The following is a 17,650-nucleotide window of genomic DNA, read 5'->3' as shown; positions in this document are numbered from 1 at the left end:
ATCATAATTTGCACAGCTTTGAAGTCTGCCTCTTGCGCTTCGACAAACATTTTTGCACAAGTCTCTTTGGGTATTAATATCTTGAAATGCATCTCATATAATTTTACAAATCACTGACACTTTTTGGTTTTTGACTATAAACTTTGTCCTTGAATACTCCCCAAAAGAAAAAATCCATTGGGGTCAAGTCTGGTGAACGTGCCGGCCAATCAAATGGGCCTCTTCGGCCAATCCATTTATTAGGAAATGTTTCATCAAGATACTTGTGGACTACTCTTGAATAATGTGGAGGGGCCCCATCTTGTTGGAAATAAAGGTAATTTGAATTAGGCTGTTGCTGCAACTGAGGAACAACTTGATTCATTAGAATTTCGAGATACTTATCTCCTGTGACTGTTCCATCAAAGAAAATGGTCCAAAAACAACAAAAATTGAAATACCACCACAAACCCTATTACACATACTGTTCACCTACTTTTGGTCCACCCTGTATGTGTGTGTATATATATATATATGTAATTATACACATTATATATATTATACACACCCATATCATACACACCATCTACTATATAATCGTCTAATCTGTCCGTCTGTCTCTCTGTTTGTATTTGAAATCCCGTGTCACCGATTGGTCATAGCCGCCCGCGACCAATCAGTGACAGGCGCAGTCTGGCCGCGAATTGGCGTGGAATTCGAATGATGCACCCCACCCCTACCGTCAGGAGATCTGTGGCGCTAGCCTCTGATCTCCCGACAGTTGCCGTGGGTCATCTGCCGCATAGAGGTCAGCGGCAACACAGCCGGGAGATGACCGGCGTTAGCCTGATTGGTCTCGCCCGGCCGGGCGCTACCAATCAGCAACAGGTGCAGTCCGCCCGTGAATTGGCACGGAATTTGAACGATGCACGCCACTTCATAAATACCTACATACATATTCTAGAATACCCAATGCGGGCCACCATCTAGTATCAGAAAAAATGATCCCTAAAACTTCACTTTTAATCAATATTTAAAATCTGGACAATCCCAATTCATAAGGACTAGGGATTCTCCAGATTTTAAATATTGACTAAAAGTGAAGTTTTAGGGATCATTTTTTCTTTTGCTACCTTGGTTTCTTTTTTGTCTTTGATCCCAAAATATTTTTTGGAGGTTTTTTTTTTTTTTTTTTTCCACCATCTAGTATACATGTAAGCAGCAATGTTTGGTATATGTTTCGCACTACAGCTACTAAAACAAGCCAATCACCTAATAGAGTAACACAGATGACTCCTTTCGATCCTTCAAATTAAAACCAGACCTTTATGCTAAAAATCCCTCCTTAGGATTGTTAATTAGAACTAAGAGTATGGTACTGATTTTGTCATCCTATATTGAAAATACATTATTAAGATTTATGGTAGGTATTACTCTAAATCTAGACAAGGCAATGTTCTTATAAGTAAATAAATGCAATGTTTTTTTACCTTGTATTTTTTCCTGTAAGAAATGTGCTGACTGCTGGGGTTCAAAACAGAAATGCAAGCATTTGGGAGATTCATAGACATATGCTTCCTTCATGTTGCACCCTGTAATGTGGCCAAAATGTTATTGGTTAAGGAAATAGTGCAATATTGCAATACAGTATGTCCTACTCTTATAGATACATCAGAGCAGAATTAACAGGCATTGGACTTCCCTTTAGTTGCTTCTTTAGACATATCAGATCTGTTGTAACATTATAGTCAGCAATGGAGCCTGAAATTAGGCTTGTATATGTATGAAGGTGGATCAATAGCTACTACATGGTTGATTGGTAATTGAATTGCCTCTAATCAACATGAACGTGCTCAGTGACTCAAAAAACTGTACTAATAACTACAATACACATTCAGCAAAATCAGTCACTACATAATATGCCAAATAAGGCCAACCACAAAGTATTTGGAAATTATCTCCATAGATGCAGTACATTTAATGTAGGTTAAATGGAGATTTATTGTCTTGAATTTAGAATTAAATCATATACTGCTCAAAAAATAAAGGGAACACTAAACAATACAATGTATTGTATAGTGTTCCCTTTATTTTTTTGAGCAGTATAGTTGGCTAATGATGTACAGCTGATAGACAGTACAAACAGTATATAATGAAGCCTCTGGAAAAACCCTCTTTGTGCAGATCTTGCTCATATAAATTAAATGTGGCAGATTTTTAGTTCCAACATATATCTTTCATAACAGCTATCTACATTGAAAAACACCCCCCATCCTTTCCAAAAATGGACCATTTTTTAGTACAATTTTGAGTGGTCATCTCAAAGAGGTTTCACTGTTCTACATGGTCATTGTGTGGAAATGAGATTGCCACTCGACACATGAGTAAATACATGGTGGTCGCTTAACACTATGTGACCAATATAGTTTGAAACCATGACCTGGTTTGGGATTTGCTTCTTAAAAGGAGCTTTTGCACAACAACTACATGCAACAATAGCAAAATAACACAATAAACTTGAACAAAGAAAATATGTTTCTGTTTTTCAAAACACAAACTTTCAGTTTATCCTCTGCAAATGCATCTAATGTCCTTTCAATACCAGCATTTACACAAAATCAGGGTACTCTCATGGGTGCTTGACCAGGCTTTGAATAACTAGTCCTCAATTCATGCTGAATTTGTCTACAGACTCCTACAACACTCCATCCACAATACTCAGCCACAGCTCTTTTGCTTTCTCAAGTGATTGCTCTGCAACATAAAGATTCACTTTTGCTGGTCCCTCAAGTTTCACAGATCCTAAAACTTGATTAAATTTATAATGAAATGTAAAAGATTTACACGTTTTAAATGTATTTCCATTGCATACTATTATTACCATTTGATCACTAAAAGACTAAGGCTCTGATTTATCAAAGTGTTTTGTCAGCTTTTTGGTGTGAAACACTTTGGAAAGTCACTACGTTTTTGTGCTAGGTTGCACATAAATTTTGAAACTTTTACTTTTTCTGTGCCAGCCTAGGCCAGATCCATTAAAGTGAGTGGAGCATAGGTGAGACTTGGTGTATCGAAGCTCACCCAACTCTTCATAAGTCATACCATGCCACACCCTGATTAGAGTAACATATCTGGTGCGTTACTTGGAGGTGCCCACTATGGAGTTACATGGAGGTGATAAAATGCTCCTAATTCATTAAGTGGCATGTGCCTCTTAAAGGGGATATCAGGGACTTTGCAAAAAAAAAAGTATCTAAGCACTAACAAGCAGGTAATTGCAAGTTACCTACCTGTTGTGTCTGGCGCTATTCTTCCCCAGCACAGAGCTGTCGCAGATGCTTTTGCCAGGGATTCAGAAGCCTCTGCTGACGTCACGTCTGCAGAGAGGTGGCTTCTTTTCCTGTCCACTCTGTCGATGGACCGGGACTTTTGAGGTTATTCTGATTTACAGCCGGATCCTCGCTGCCTAACTGGGGGAGCCCGCTGTCAATCAGAATGATCTCAGAAGTCCCAGCCCGTCGCGTCAGCAGAGGCTGCTGAATCCCCAATAGGAGCAGTCTGTGAACACTCTGTGACAGGGAAGAATGAAAGTTACAATTACCTGCCTGTTAGTGTTTAGATACCTTTTGTTTTTTTGTGAACTCCAGGATACCCCTTTTAATGAATTATGAGTAGCACAACCATTATTAAGATTGGCGTTTCATAATAAATCGGACCCTAAGCATAATATTGATGTATAGACTAAGGATCATCAGTCCACACATCTGTTCATTACCAAAAAAAAAGGGTTCCTTGACTTTACAAAGCAAAAGGTCTTTTCCATTCTCCTAACCTGCTTCAAAGCGCTGGGGCCCTTGGCTTTTGATTTCCTGCCTTAAAAGATTCTCCTGATGTTTAGAACATAAGTTCTTCTTCTTTGCCCCTGCACATCTTAGATTAAAACAATTTAGCATGAATGCAGTCATATGGTGTAGGCTTCCTTTAATTCCTCACATTACAAAATATATATATATAGCACAGACAGGGCCTGAGGCAGCTCCCGTACTGTAATAACGGCATTTTAAGAAAAGCAATAGCTTTGAGGTTTCCGAGCACATAACCAAATTCTGAAACCTTGTGAAAAATACTGATGCTCATGTGAAGGCCAAAGGGCTGCGATTTGGGAAGTGCAAAAGCAGCATTTCTCTGACAGTCTGCCTGGAGGAACCTTCTGGGACTCGTACTATTCTCAAGGCGATCGTGACTGGGACCAGAGTTCAAGGAATATGTCTAGCAAAAATGTGTTAATATGCTGCAGTTCATTCAGCACTTAGAATTTATAAAATGCTACCTGGTAAATAATAAATGACAGAAGACGCTGCAATGTAATTCTGGCTGTTGAACAGGTGTAATTGTAGAAGCATAAAAATGTTCTCTTTATAGGGTGACTTAAAATACTTAACTCCTCTCATGGCCAAAGACATTTGGCGTCTGATGCTGCAGTATCAGCTCTCAACATACAGCACAACAGTGCGTGTATCATATGCAAACAACACGTAAAGGTTGATATTAAAATTAAGAACAATTTTATTTTAAGGATTAGCCCCTTAAGGATCCGATGATGTTTCATTTTTCTGCTTTTGTTTTCTTCCTCGCCTTCGCTAGTGAGTCATAAAGTTTATATTTTTCTGTCGACATGTCCATATTAGAGTATATATTTTATGAGTTATAGTTTTGAATGACAAGATTAACTTTATCCTGCAATGTACTGATAAAGGAGAAAAAAAATCAAGTCGCATGAAAGAGAGGAAAAAATGCAATTCCTCATTTTTTTTAAGGGGTTTTGCATTTAAAGTTTACGTTGTTTGGTAATAATTCCCTGGCACCATGATTCTGCATATATTTAGGAAGCAGAATAAATAAATAAAACTGCAATTTAGGAAATATGTTGTTTTTACATAGAATCATAAAATGGTAGAGTTGGAAGGGACCTCCTGGGTCATCTGGTCCAATCCCTTGCTCAATGCAGGAATCACTAAATCTTCCCAGACAGACGTCTGTCCAGCCTCTGTTTGAAGACTTCCATTGAAGGAGAAGTTACCACCTCTCGTGACAGCCTGTTCCACTCATTGATCACCCTCACTGTCAAAAAGTTTGTTATAATATCTAATCTGTGTCTCCTCCCATTTCTTTCAGTCATTCTTTTGCAAACTAAATTTTCTCAAATCCTCTAACCGGTCCTCATAGGGCATTGTTTGCAGACCGGTCACCATTTTGGTCACTCTTCTCTGAACTTACTTAATTTTATTCATGTCTTTTTGACTCATGTGCAGTCTGTGATCTATAAGTATACCCAAGTCTTTTTCACATGTGCTGTTGCTTAGCCCTATTCCTCCCATTCTGTATGTTTTTTTCATTTTTATTGCCCAGATGTTGTACTTTACATTTTTCCCTGTTAAAAACCATTCTGTTAGTTGCTGTCCACTGCTCCAGTTTATTTATATGTTTTTGAATCCTCTCTCACTCTACTCTAATATTAGCTATCCCTTCTACTGTAGCTTTGTGTTATTAGCAAATGTAATCAGTGTACACTCAATTCCTTCATCTAAATCATTGATAAAGATGTTGAACAACTCAGGACTCAGAACAGTACCCCACTTGAGAAATTCTTCCAACTGGATGTACAGCCATTTATGACCACTCTTTGGGTCCAATCACTAAGCCAGTTATGAATCCACTTAACAGTTGCCTTGTCCATTCCATACTTGGTCACTTTTTCAATAACGATGGTGTGAAATACTTTGTCAAATGCTTGGCTAAAGTCAGGATATACTATATCTACAGCATTTCCCTGATCCACTCAGCCAGTGATTCATAGTCATAGAAGGAAATTAAGTTAGTCTGACATGACTTTTTAGTTACAAACCCATGCTGGCGCTGGTTAATCACTTCATTATCATCCTTGTACTTGCACACATGTTGTTTAATAATTTGTTCAAAGATCTTTCCTGGTACAGAAGTCAGGCTCACAGGTTTATAGTTTCCTGGGTCCACCTTCTTCCCCTTTTTGAAGATGGGGACATTTGCTCTTCTGTAATCTTCTGGGACTTTTCCTGTTCCCCAAAAATTTTCAAAGATTCTGGGTAGTGGTTCAATAATGTTCTTTACTATCTCCTTCAGTACCCTAGGATGTAATTCATCTGGACTTGGAGACATGAATTAATTTGTTACCTGAGTGTTTCCTTACCATCTCTCTGTTTATTGATAGTGTGGATTCTTTTATTCCTTCAATAGTACAGTGACAATCAGTTGATGTTACATTTACTTTCTGAGAGAAAACAGATGCAAAATAGGAATTTAAAATTTCGGTCTTCTCAACATCATATTTTGCCACTTCACCATTTTCATCCTGTAAAAAGTCTATAGCATCTTTGATTTTTCTTTTACTTTTTACATACCCCCAAAATCTATTTTCGTTTCTTTTCACGTCTCTTGCAAGCCTTAATTCATTATCAACTTTAAATAATCTGATTCGTGCCCTGCAGGTTCGGCAGACAGCATTGTATTCTTCTTAAGATATACCTCCCTCTTTCCATTTGATAAACATTTTTTCTTCCTTTTTAGCATGTGTTTAAGTTCTGTGTTCATCCATCCTGGTTTCCTTAAATGCTTCCTATTTTTCTCTCTTTTACGGTTTGTTAACGATTGTGCTCTGAGAATCTAATTTTTCACAATTTATCATCCTTCTTGGACATTTCTGTCCTTAACCCCTTCACGACCTTTGACGCCACGTAGGCGTCATGAAAAGTCGTGCCAGAACGACCCATGACGCCTATGTGGCGTCATGACTTTAAAGCCCCCCTGCGGGTCGGGTGACCTAGGTCACTGAAAGGTCACCCGACCCGCAGATACAGGGGGCTTTGTTCTTCACCACAGGGGGCGTGGCTTCACCCCCACGTGGCTACGATCGCTCTGATTGGCTGTTAAAAGTGAAACAGCCAATCAGAGCGATAGTAATATTTCATCAATGAAAATTGATGAAATATTACAATCCAGCCATGGCCGATGCTGCTGTAGCATCGGACATGGCTGGAGACACCGATTCCACACACCCCCACCAGCGATCGCCCCCCCGCAACTGAATGACAGCGGCGATCTGCCGCCGCTGTCATGATCTGCCCCCCTCCCATTCCCTCTGCTCCCCGCCAGCTTCCGATCCCCCCCTCACCCCATCTCACCTCCCCCGGCACCTTCTAAGTCCCCCTGTCGCTCCCGGTGTCCGGCGGGTCCGGTTCATGGGCGCCGCCATGTTAGAAAATGGCGGGCGCATGCGCAGTGCGCCCGCCCGAATCTGCCGGCTGCAGATTCCATTCTTTCATTTTGATCACTCTCACAGTGATCAAAATGAAAGAAAAAGTAAATAAACCCCCCGATTATCACCCCTATAGGTAGGCACAACTAATAAAATAAAGAAAATATTTTTATTTTTATTTTTCCGTTAGGGTTAGGGTTAGGGTTGAAAAGAGGGTTAGGGTTGAAAAGAGGGTTAGGGTTAGGGTTGAAAAGAGGGTTAGGGTTAGGGTTGAAAAGAGGGTTAGGGTTAGGGTTGAAAAGAGGGTTAGGGTTGGAAAGAGGGTTAGGGTTGGAAAGAGGATTAGGGTTGGAAAGAGGGTTAGGGTTAGGGTTGGAAAGAGGGTTAGGGTTGGAAAGAGGGTTAGGGTTGGAAAGAGGGTTAGGGTTAGGATTGGAAAGAGGGTTAGGGTTGGAATTAGGGTTAGCGTTGGAATTAGGGTTAGGCTTGTGGTTAGGGATGTGTTGGGGTTAGGGCTGTGGTTAGGGGTGTGTTGGGGTTAGGGTTGGAGTTAGAATTGAGGGGCTTCCACTGTTTAGGCACATCAGGGGGTCGCCAAACGCAACATGGTGCAACCATTGATTCCAGCCAATTTTGCGTTCAAAAAGTCAAACGGTGCTCCCTCCCTTCCAAGCCCTGACGTGTGCACAAACAGTGGTTTACCCCAACATATGAGGTATCAGCGTACTCAGGAAAAATTGCACAACAACTTTTGGGGACTAATTTCTCATGTTACCCTTGGGAAAATAAAAAATTGGGGGCTAAAAAATTATTTTTGTGGAAAAAAATGATTTTTTCATTTTCACGTCTCTGCATTATAAACTTCTGTGAAGCACTTGGGGGTTCAAAGTGCTCACAACACATCTTACATACGTTCCTTGGAAGGTCTAGTTTCCAAAATGGGGTCACTTGTGGGGGGTTTCCACTGTTTAGGCACATCAGGGGCTCTGCAAACATAATGACGACCGCAGACTATTCCATCAAAGTCTGCATTTCAAAACGTCACTACTTCCATTCCGAGCCTTGACGTGTGCCCAAACAATGGTTCCCCCCACATGTGGGGTACCAGCGTACTCAGGACAAACTGGACAACAACTTTTGGGGTCCAATTTCTCCTGTTACCCTTGTGAAAATAAAAAATTGCGGGCTAAAAAATCATTTTTGAGTAAAAAAAAGATTTTTTATTTTCACGGTTCTGCATTATAAACTTCTGTGAAGCACTTGGGGGTTCAAAGTGCTGCTCACCACACATCTAGATAAGTTCCTTGGTGGTCTAGTTTCCAAAATGGGGTCACTTGTGGGGGGTTTCCACTGTTTAGGCACATCAGAGGCTCTGCAAACGTAACATGATGCCCGCAGACCATTCGATCAAGTCGGTATTTCAAAACGTCACTACTTCCCTTCCAAGCCCCGACGTGTGCCCAAACAATGGTCCCTCCCCACATATGGGGTATCAGCATACTCAGGGCAAACTGGACAACAACTTTTGGGGTTCAATTTCTCCTGTTACCCTTGTGAAAATAAAAAATTGCGAGCTAAAAATTCATTTTTTGAGGAAAAAAAAAGATTTTTTATTTTCATGGCTCTGCGTTACAATCTTCTGTGAAGCTCTTCGGGGTTCAAGGTGCTCCCCACACATCTAGTTAAGTTCCTTGGGGGGTCTAGTTTCTAAAATGGGGTCACTTGTGGGGGGTTTCCACAGTTTAGGTACATCAAGGGCTCTGCAAATGTAACATGATGCCCGCAGACCATTCCATCAAAGTCTGCATACCAAAACGTCACTACTTCCCTTCCGAGCCCTGACGTGTGCCCATACAGTGGTCATCCCCCACATATGGGGTATCAGCGTACTCAGGACAAACTGGACAACAACTTTTGGGGTCCAATTTCTCCTGTTACCCTTGTGAAAAAAAATTGCGTGCTAAAATTCATTTTTTTTTTAGGGAAAAAAAATGATTTTTTATTTTCACGGCTCTGCATTATAAACTTCTGTGAAGCACTTGGGGGTTCAAGGTGCTCACCACACATCTAGATAAGTTCCTTGGGGGGTCTAGTTTCCAAAATGGGGTCACTTGTGGGGGGTTTCTACTGTTTAGGCACACAGGGGCTCAGCAAATGTAACATGACGCCCGCAGACCATTCCATCAAAGTCAGCATTTCAAAATGTCACTACTTCCCTGCTGAGCCCCAACGTGTGCCCAAACAGTGGTTCCCCCCCACATATGGGGTACCAGCGTACTCAGGACAAACTGGACAACAACTTTTGGGGTCCAATTTCTCCTAGTACCCTTGTGAAAATAAAAAATTGCCAACTAAAAAAAATTTGTTTAGGAAAAAAAAAGATTTTTTATTTTCACTGCTCTGCATTATAAACTTCTGTGAATCACCTGGGGGTTCAAAGTGCTCACTATGCATCTAGATAAGTTCCTTAGGGGTCTAGTTTCCAAAATGGGGTCATTTGTTGGGGAGCTCCAAAGTTTAGGCACACAGGGGCTCTCCAAACACGACATGGTGTCCGCTAACGATTGGAGCTAATTTTCATTTCAAAAAGTCAAATGGCGCTCATTCCCTTCTGCGCCCTGCCGTGCACCCAAACAGTGCCCCCCCCCACATATGGGGTACCAGCGTACTCAGGACAATCTGGACAACAACTTTTTTGGTTCAATTTCTCCTGTTACCCTTGTGAAAATAAAAAATAGCGTGCTAAAAAATCATTTTTGAGGAAAAAAAATGATTTTTTATTTTCACTGCTCTATGTTATAAACTTTTGTGAAGCACTTGGAGTTTCAAAGTGCTCACTACACATCTAGATAAGTTCCTTAAGGGGTCTAGGTTCCAAAATTGTGTCACTTGTGGGGGAGCTCCAATGTTTAGGTACACAGGGGCTCTCCAAACGCGACATGGTGTTCGATAACGATTGGAGCTAATTTTCCATTCAAAAAGTCAAATGGCGCTCCTTCCCTTCCGGGCCCTGCCGTGCACCCAAACAGTGGTTTATGACCACATATGAGGTATCGGTGTACTCAGGAGAAATTGCCCAACAAATTTTAGGATCCATTTTATCCTGTTGCCCATGTGAAAATGAAAAAACTGAGGCTAAAAGATAATTTTTGTGAAAAAAAGTACTTTTTTTTTTTTACGGATCAATTTGAGAAGCACCTGGGGGTTCAAAGTGATCACTATGCATCTAGATAAGTTCCTTGGGGGGGTCTAGTTTCCAAAATGGGGTCACTTGTGGGGGAGCTCCAGTGTTTAGGCACACAGCGACTCTCCAAACGCGACATGGCAAGCGCTAAATATTCCAGCATATTTTCCATTCAAAAAGTCAAATGGCGCTCCTTCCCTTCTGAGCCCTGCCGTGCGCACAAACAGTGGTTTTTGACCACATATGAGGTATCGGTGTACTCAGGGGAAATTGCCCAACACATTTTAGGATCCATTTTATCCTGTTGCCCATGTGAAAAATGAAAAAATTGATGCTGAAAGAAAATTTTTGTTGGAAAAATTAAAATGTCCTTTTTTTCCTTCCATGTTGCTTTAGTTCCTGTGAAACACCTAAAGGGTTAATAATCTTCTTGAATGTAGTTTTGAGTAGCTTGAGGGGTGCAGTTTTTAGAATGGTGTCACTTTTATGTATTTTCTACCATATAGACCCCTCAAAGTAACTTCAAATGTGAGGTGGTCCCTAAAAAAAATGGTTTTGTAAATTTTGTTGTAAAAATGAGAAATCGCTGGTCAACTTTTAACCCTTATAACTTCCTAACAAAAAAATATTTTGCTTCCAAAATTATTATTATTATTATTATTATTATTTATTGTTATAGCGCCATTTATTCCATGGCGCTTTACATGTGAGGGGGGTATACATAAAAACAAGTACAATAATCTTAAACAATACAAGTCATAACTGGTACAGGAGGAGAGAGGACCCTGCCCGCGAGGGCTCACAATCTTCAAGGGATGGGTGATAATACAGTAGGCGAGGGTAGAGCTGGTCGTGCAGCGGTTTGGTCGATCGGTGGTTACTGCAGGTTATAGGCTTGTCGGAAGAGGTGGGTCTTCAGGCTCTTTTTGAAGGTTTCGATGGTAGGTGAGAGTCTGATATGTTGTGGTAGAGAGTTCCAGAGTAGGGGTGATGCGCGAGAGAAATCTTGTATGCGATTGTGGGAAGAGGAGATAAGAGGGGAGTAGAGAAGGAGATCTTGTGAGGATCGGAGGTTGCGTGCAGGAAAGTACCGGGAGACGAGGTCACAGATGTCGCTGATGTAAAGTAGACATGTGGGAAATGTTATTTAGTAACTATTTTGTGTCACATAACTCTCTAGTTTAACCGAATAAAAATTCAAAATTTGAAAATTGCGAAATTTTCACAATTTTCGCCAAATTTCTGATTTTTTCACAAATAAACGCAAAAATTATCGATCTAAATTTACCACTAACATGAAGCCCAATATGTCACGAAAAAACAATCTCAGAATCGCTAGGATGCGTTGAAGCGTTCCAGAGTTATTACCTCATAAAGGGACACTGGTCAGAATTGCAAAAAATGGCCAGGTCATTAAGGTCAAAATAGGCTGGGTCATGAAGGGGTTAATGACATCCAGCCAGTGTCTCCCTCCTATCCTCATTCTGGTTTCCTTAAAATCTGCGTTTCTGAAATCCAACCTTGATGCCTGAGTCTTCACAGGTCTTCCTTCTCTAGTTATCTAAAACTCTATGATAGCACGATCGCTGCCTCTTAGGGTCCCAGCCACCCTTACTTCCTCAACCATTTCCTCCTTGTTTATAAGAATTAGATCCAAGGTAGCAGATTCTCTTATTTTCTGCTCTACCTTTACGCCATTCACTGTGTGGTATAAGTAATAAGAGAGTTTAATTCTGCTGGTCAGTATAATCACAACAATACCAGATTTCTGTATTTTTTTATCTTTTGCTAATTCTATAAATTAAAAATGCTTTTTTTGCAAGAAAATATACAGTATATATTTTTTTTTCATCAGCATATTCTGAGAGCTATAACTTTTTCATTTCTACACCCACAGAGCCATATGAGGGCTTATTTTTTTTGGCAGAATGAGTTGAGTGAGAATGAGTTTTTATTTGTATCCTTTTGGACTGCATAACACTTCTTGAGCTATTTCCATTCCCATTTTTTGGGAGACAGAATGGACAAAAACTATCAAATTCTCATGTATTGTGTTTATGTATTATTTTATGGCATTCTCCATGCAATAAAATTAATGTTATGTTTACCGTATTTTTTGGATTATAAGATGCTCTGGATTATAAGACACCCCGTGACCGCCGACCGCCATCTTACTTCTGCCGATCTTAGCATAGGGAGAGGTTGCTGCTGCTGATAGCAATTTTCACTGTACAACACAACTGTATAGTGTGTAGTGACAGGGGAGGCTATATTTGTGTGCAGCAGCTCTGTTGGTGATTAGGCTGCCTTATAAGGCTCCCTGATAGCTGCATTGCTGTTTGCACAGTGCAGTGCAGAGTGCTTTTTTAAAAGCAAAAATTTTTTTATTTTCTCTGCACAGTAGTTACTGAGCGTAAATTTTTGCACACACCGTATAGAGGTGTACGCTTCTCACACACTACCGTGTATCGGCTGGTATCCCGGTCAAATACATTCTATATGTGTGTGACGTATTATTATGGTCACATCTACACAAAGTCAGCGTGTGTGTGACATTCCGTAAATTCATATACGGACATTTCCATTTCTTCATACACCGTATTGTTCTGTCCGATACAGTATTGTATATCTGCTGGTCTTATTACGGTCACATCTACACAGAGTCAGCGTGTGTGTGTGACATTCCCTAAATACATTGTGGGAATAGATAGCTCAGCTGGGATCTTTGCTTTGGCACAAGCGTGTGGCTATGGAGTCACTACAGCAGACTAGCAAGTTCCACATGAATATGTACACGGCATATTTATTGTGCACACTTGTTATTCAATGTTACACATGCCAAACATGAAATAAAACATCTAAGGCCATCTGGCCACTAACTAACAATAGCAGGCTAACTACAAAATAAACCTATATAACAGCAAAGAAGTCCATGTAATCTTACTGTGTCAGCTCCCAGCTCAGCAGACGAGATAGCCTGAGAGATCCCAGCTCCTCCTGATTATATCAGCTGGACCAGTCAGGAAACCAAAACCTGGATTGAATTAGTGGAGGGGGAACTACCAGTCCTTTCCATGCTGATCACTAAGGAAACCAGGACTGGATTAGAGTGAAATAAACTGGCTTCATCATCAGTACAGGGAGACATATGAAATGAAACAGGGAGAAATATACCTGTTTTCTACTACCTCTCCCCTTGGCACCTCACACACCCCCCTCCTCTGTTCGAGCCCGTGGGGTCGGACACGATGAGTCACCAAGCAGTGCGTTCTAGACAACGCATCTGCATTTCTGTGCGCTGTGCCCGCCCTGTGCTCAACGGAAAATTTAAACCCTTGTAATGCTAAGAACCAGCGTGTCACCCGCGCATTGCCCTCTTTTGCCCGGGACATCCACGTTAGGGGCGAATGGTCTGTCACTAGCCTAAACTGGCGACCTAGTAAATAATAGCGCAAAGTGCACAGGGCCCATTTCACAGCCAGGGCTTCCCGCTCAACTACACTGTAGTTCTTTTCTGCTCTTGTAAGCTTTCTGCTTAGATAGGCCACTGGGTGTTCCTCGCCATTTACTTCTTGAGACAAAACCGCGCCGAGGCCCACCCCAGAGGCGTCCATTTGGACAATAAACTACCGTTTAAAGTCTGGTGCAACCAACACTGGTTGGTCACAGAGGACTGTTTTCAATCGTTGAAAGGCCTCCTCTGCTTCTGTGTTCCACTTTATTGTGACAGATTTCGACCCCTTAGTAAGATCTGTGAGAGGAGCTGCGATGGTCGAAAAATGTTTGATGAACCGCCTATAATAACCAACGATCCCTAAAAAAGCTCCAACCTGTTTTTTGGTTACCGGTCGTGGCCAATTTTGAATAGCGTCCACTTTATTGGCTTGAGGCTTCACAACGCCTCTCCCTATGCTATATCCCAGATAGCGAGCCTCTTCCAATCCCAACGTACATTTCTTGGGTTTGGCAGTCAACCCAGCTGTTTTTAGGGAGTCTAAGACAGCTTGTCCTTTTGACAAATGCATGTCCCAGTCATCGCTAAAGATAATGATGTCGTCCAAGTATGCGGACGCATACCGGCCATGGTGTTTTAGGACCATATCCATTAGACGTTGGAAGGTGGCTGCGGCACCATGCAACCCAAATGGCATATCTCGGTACTGGAATAATCCCTGGGGCATAACAAAGGCAGTTTTCTCTTTGGCTGATTCCGTGAGGGGAATCTGCCAATAACCTTTTGTTAAGTCAATAGTGGATATGTACCTGGCCGAACCCAGTCTCTCTATCAGTTCATCGACTCTTGGCATCGGGTAGGCATCGAATTTCGATACTTCATTTACTTTTCGAAAATCGTTACAAAATCGGATAGTCCCATCGGGTTTGGGCACCAGTACGATAGGGCTAGCCCAATCACTCCGGGACTCCTCAATGACCCCGAGCTCTAACATCATCTTCACTTCCTGGGCAATGGCTTGTCTCCGAGCCTCCGGAATTCGATATGGTTTTAGCCATACCCGCGCCTGTGGATCAGTAACAATGTCATGTTTAATTAGGTGAGTCCGGCCAGGAAGTTCCGAGAAAACATCTGCGTTCCTCTGTATGAACTCGCTGATCTCTCGTTTTTGGCTTTCGGATAGCGTATCTGCAATACCCACTTCTGGCAGAGCTACCTGGGGGTCCTTTACCTCAGAAGGTGGTGCCCCTCGAGGCCCATCCTCAAGGGCAGCTCCTGCCACCAGACTCTCCCTGTCCCGCCAGGCCTTAAGCAAGTTTATGTTGTATATTTGTTCGGGCTTTCTCTAGTTTGGTTGGTGTATCTTATAATTTACTTCACCTATTCGTTCCAGCACTTCGTATGGTCCCTGCCATTTTGCAAGAAATTTATTTTCAACGGTAGGTACCAATACCAACACCCTGTCTCCGGGTTGAAAGACTCGTGTTTTAGCCGCTCGGTTGTATACCGTGCTTTGGGCATGTTGTGCGCGCTCTAAACACTCTTTAACTATTGGCATAACTGCTGCAATTCGGTCCTGCATAAGTGTTATGTGTTCAATTACACAGCGATAAGGAGTCACCTCTTGTTCCCAAGTCTCCTTGGCAATATCTAACAGGCCTCTAGGACACCGCCAATAAACCAACTCAAAAGGTGAAAAGCCAGTGGAGGATTGGGGTACCTCACGTATAGCGAACAGGAGGTATGGTAGTAGGGCATCCCAATCTCTCCCGTCCTTATCCACCACCCTTTTCAACATTCCCTTTAGGGTTTTGTTAAAGCGCTCCACCAAACCGTCAGTCTGAGGGTGATATACTGAGGTACGCAAATGGAAGATTTTTAGCAGTTTACATAAATCCTTAAGTATACGAGACATAAAGGGGGTCCCTTGATCCGTAAGTATCTCTTTCGGAATGCCGGTGCGGGAAAACATATTAACCAGCTCCTTTGAAATTGATTTCGCATTGGCATTCCGCAAGGGCACTGCTTCGGGATAACGCGTGGCATAATCCAATTCTACCAAAATGTACTGATGACCCCTGGCAGATTTCACTAACGGACCGACTATATCCATTGCTATCCTCTCGAAGGGCACCTCTATTATTGGTAAGGGCACTAAGGGGCTTCTAAAATGTGACATAGGTGCGGTCAATTGACACGTAGGACATGACCGACAGTACTGGGTCACGTCTCCCACTAGAACCGGCCAAAAGAAACGTTGCAGAATATGGTGTTTTGTCTTTTCTACCGCCAGGTGCCCTCCCAAGGGATGTTTATGTGCCAACTCCAAAACTACCTGGCGAAAGGACTTAGGTACCACTAGTTGTTCTACCACCACTCCTCGCACTTTGTCTATGTGATACAGCATATCCTGCTGCACCGCCATGCGTGGGAACTCGTTTTGAGCCCCTGGGTACAATGGTCTTCCCTCGGAGACCTTCACGTTTTCCCACGCCCTTGCTAGAGTAGGATCCTGGTGCTGAGCGGTCCCGAACTTACCACGAGCCACCTCAAGATCAGGCATTTCTAAAACATCCTCTAGCTGGTCTGCCTCGCCTGCATACACAGCCAGAGGAGAGTCCACAGATTCTAGTACTTCCTCTGAGATGGGTTCTCCGTCGTCTTGCTGCAATGGTTCAGGGGCTAGCTCCGGAGTACCATCTTCAACTAGAGGGTTCATGCCACTTTTGAAGTTCCACAAGTCCCAAAATAAGGGAAAGTCTCTCCCCAGGATTACACTGTGTCCCATAGACTTTATGACTGCCGCCTGATGTCTTTTGGTCCCTACTGGCGTGGCAAGCGTAACCCAGGCAGTGGGGTAGTTCTTAGTATCTCCATGGATGCAACTAATGCCCACGGTTAAGTTCGTTAGGGCGCTAGAGTCCACCAAACTAGCATGTACCAAAGTTACTTGACTGCCGGAATCCAAGACGGCATTCACACTATAACCGTCAACCTCGACGTGGCACACGTGTTGTTCATTTCCCGTGAGGGTCTCTGCCACACAGACTGACTGCACATATAATGAAAGATGCCTCATAGCGTTACAGTCCATTGGCTCTGTAGTCATTGGGCAGTTAGCTGCTACATGGCAAAGCCCGCGACATCGCCAACATTGTATAGGCCCTTGCCTCCTCGATGGAGATCCCAGACGAGGTCTGCTGGCTTGCTGTGAGCCCGTACCACCTCCATAGTCCTTTGTAGGTTTGCTACCCTTCATTTTGACGTTCTCTCCTTTCGAAGATGAAGTAGGCTTCGCAGGACTCTCCAGCGATTTCTTGGTGAGCCAGTGGGGTGCTAATGTCCCTTGGAGTAGGCTTTCAGAAGCATTGTAGCGTTCGGCCATATTCACCAACTGGTCAGCGGTAGTTGGGTCACCCTGTCCAACCCACCTCTGGATCTTAGCGGGTAAGGACCGTAGGTACTTGTCTAGAACAACACGCTCCACCATCTGTGCGGACGTCAAAGCCTCTGGTTGCAGCCATTTTTTTACTAGATGGATGAGATCATGCATTTGTGAGCGGGCTGGCTGATGCTCCAAAAAAGTCCATAAATGCACCCTCTGTGCCTGTACATACGTGTTTACTCCCAGCCTTGCCAGGATTTCGCCTTTGAGTTTGATATAGTCCATAGCATCCGCTCCACTCAGATCATAATATGCCTTTTGTGGATCTCCGCTCAGAAATGGAGCAACTACCTCAGC

The 17,650-nt window shown here is 42.5% G+C and overlaps 1 protein-coding gene across 2 annotated transcripts in view; it reads left to right on the top strand.

The window, feature by feature from the left end:
* The window catches only part of ENTREP2 (endosomal transmembrane epsin interactor 2), a 1,465,465-nt gene that overhangs the window by 117,958 nt on the left and 1,329,857 nt on the right, over positions 1-17,650 (top strand). The gene's annotated exons all lie outside the window — the stretch shown is intronic.

The sequence above is a fragment of the Dendrobates tinctorius genome, unplaced genomic scaffold (assembly GCF_039654945.1).
Source record: "Dendrobates tinctorius isolate UK_male_01 unplaced genomic scaffold, ASM3965494v1 ptg000097l, whole genome shotgun sequence".
Classification (NCBI taxonomy): domain Eukaryota; kingdom Metazoa; phylum Chordata; class Amphibia; order Anura; family Dendrobatidae; genus Dendrobates; species Dendrobates tinctorius.
Note: the sequence above shows the minus strand (reverse complement) of the source record. Positions and strands in the feature narration are given on the sequence as shown.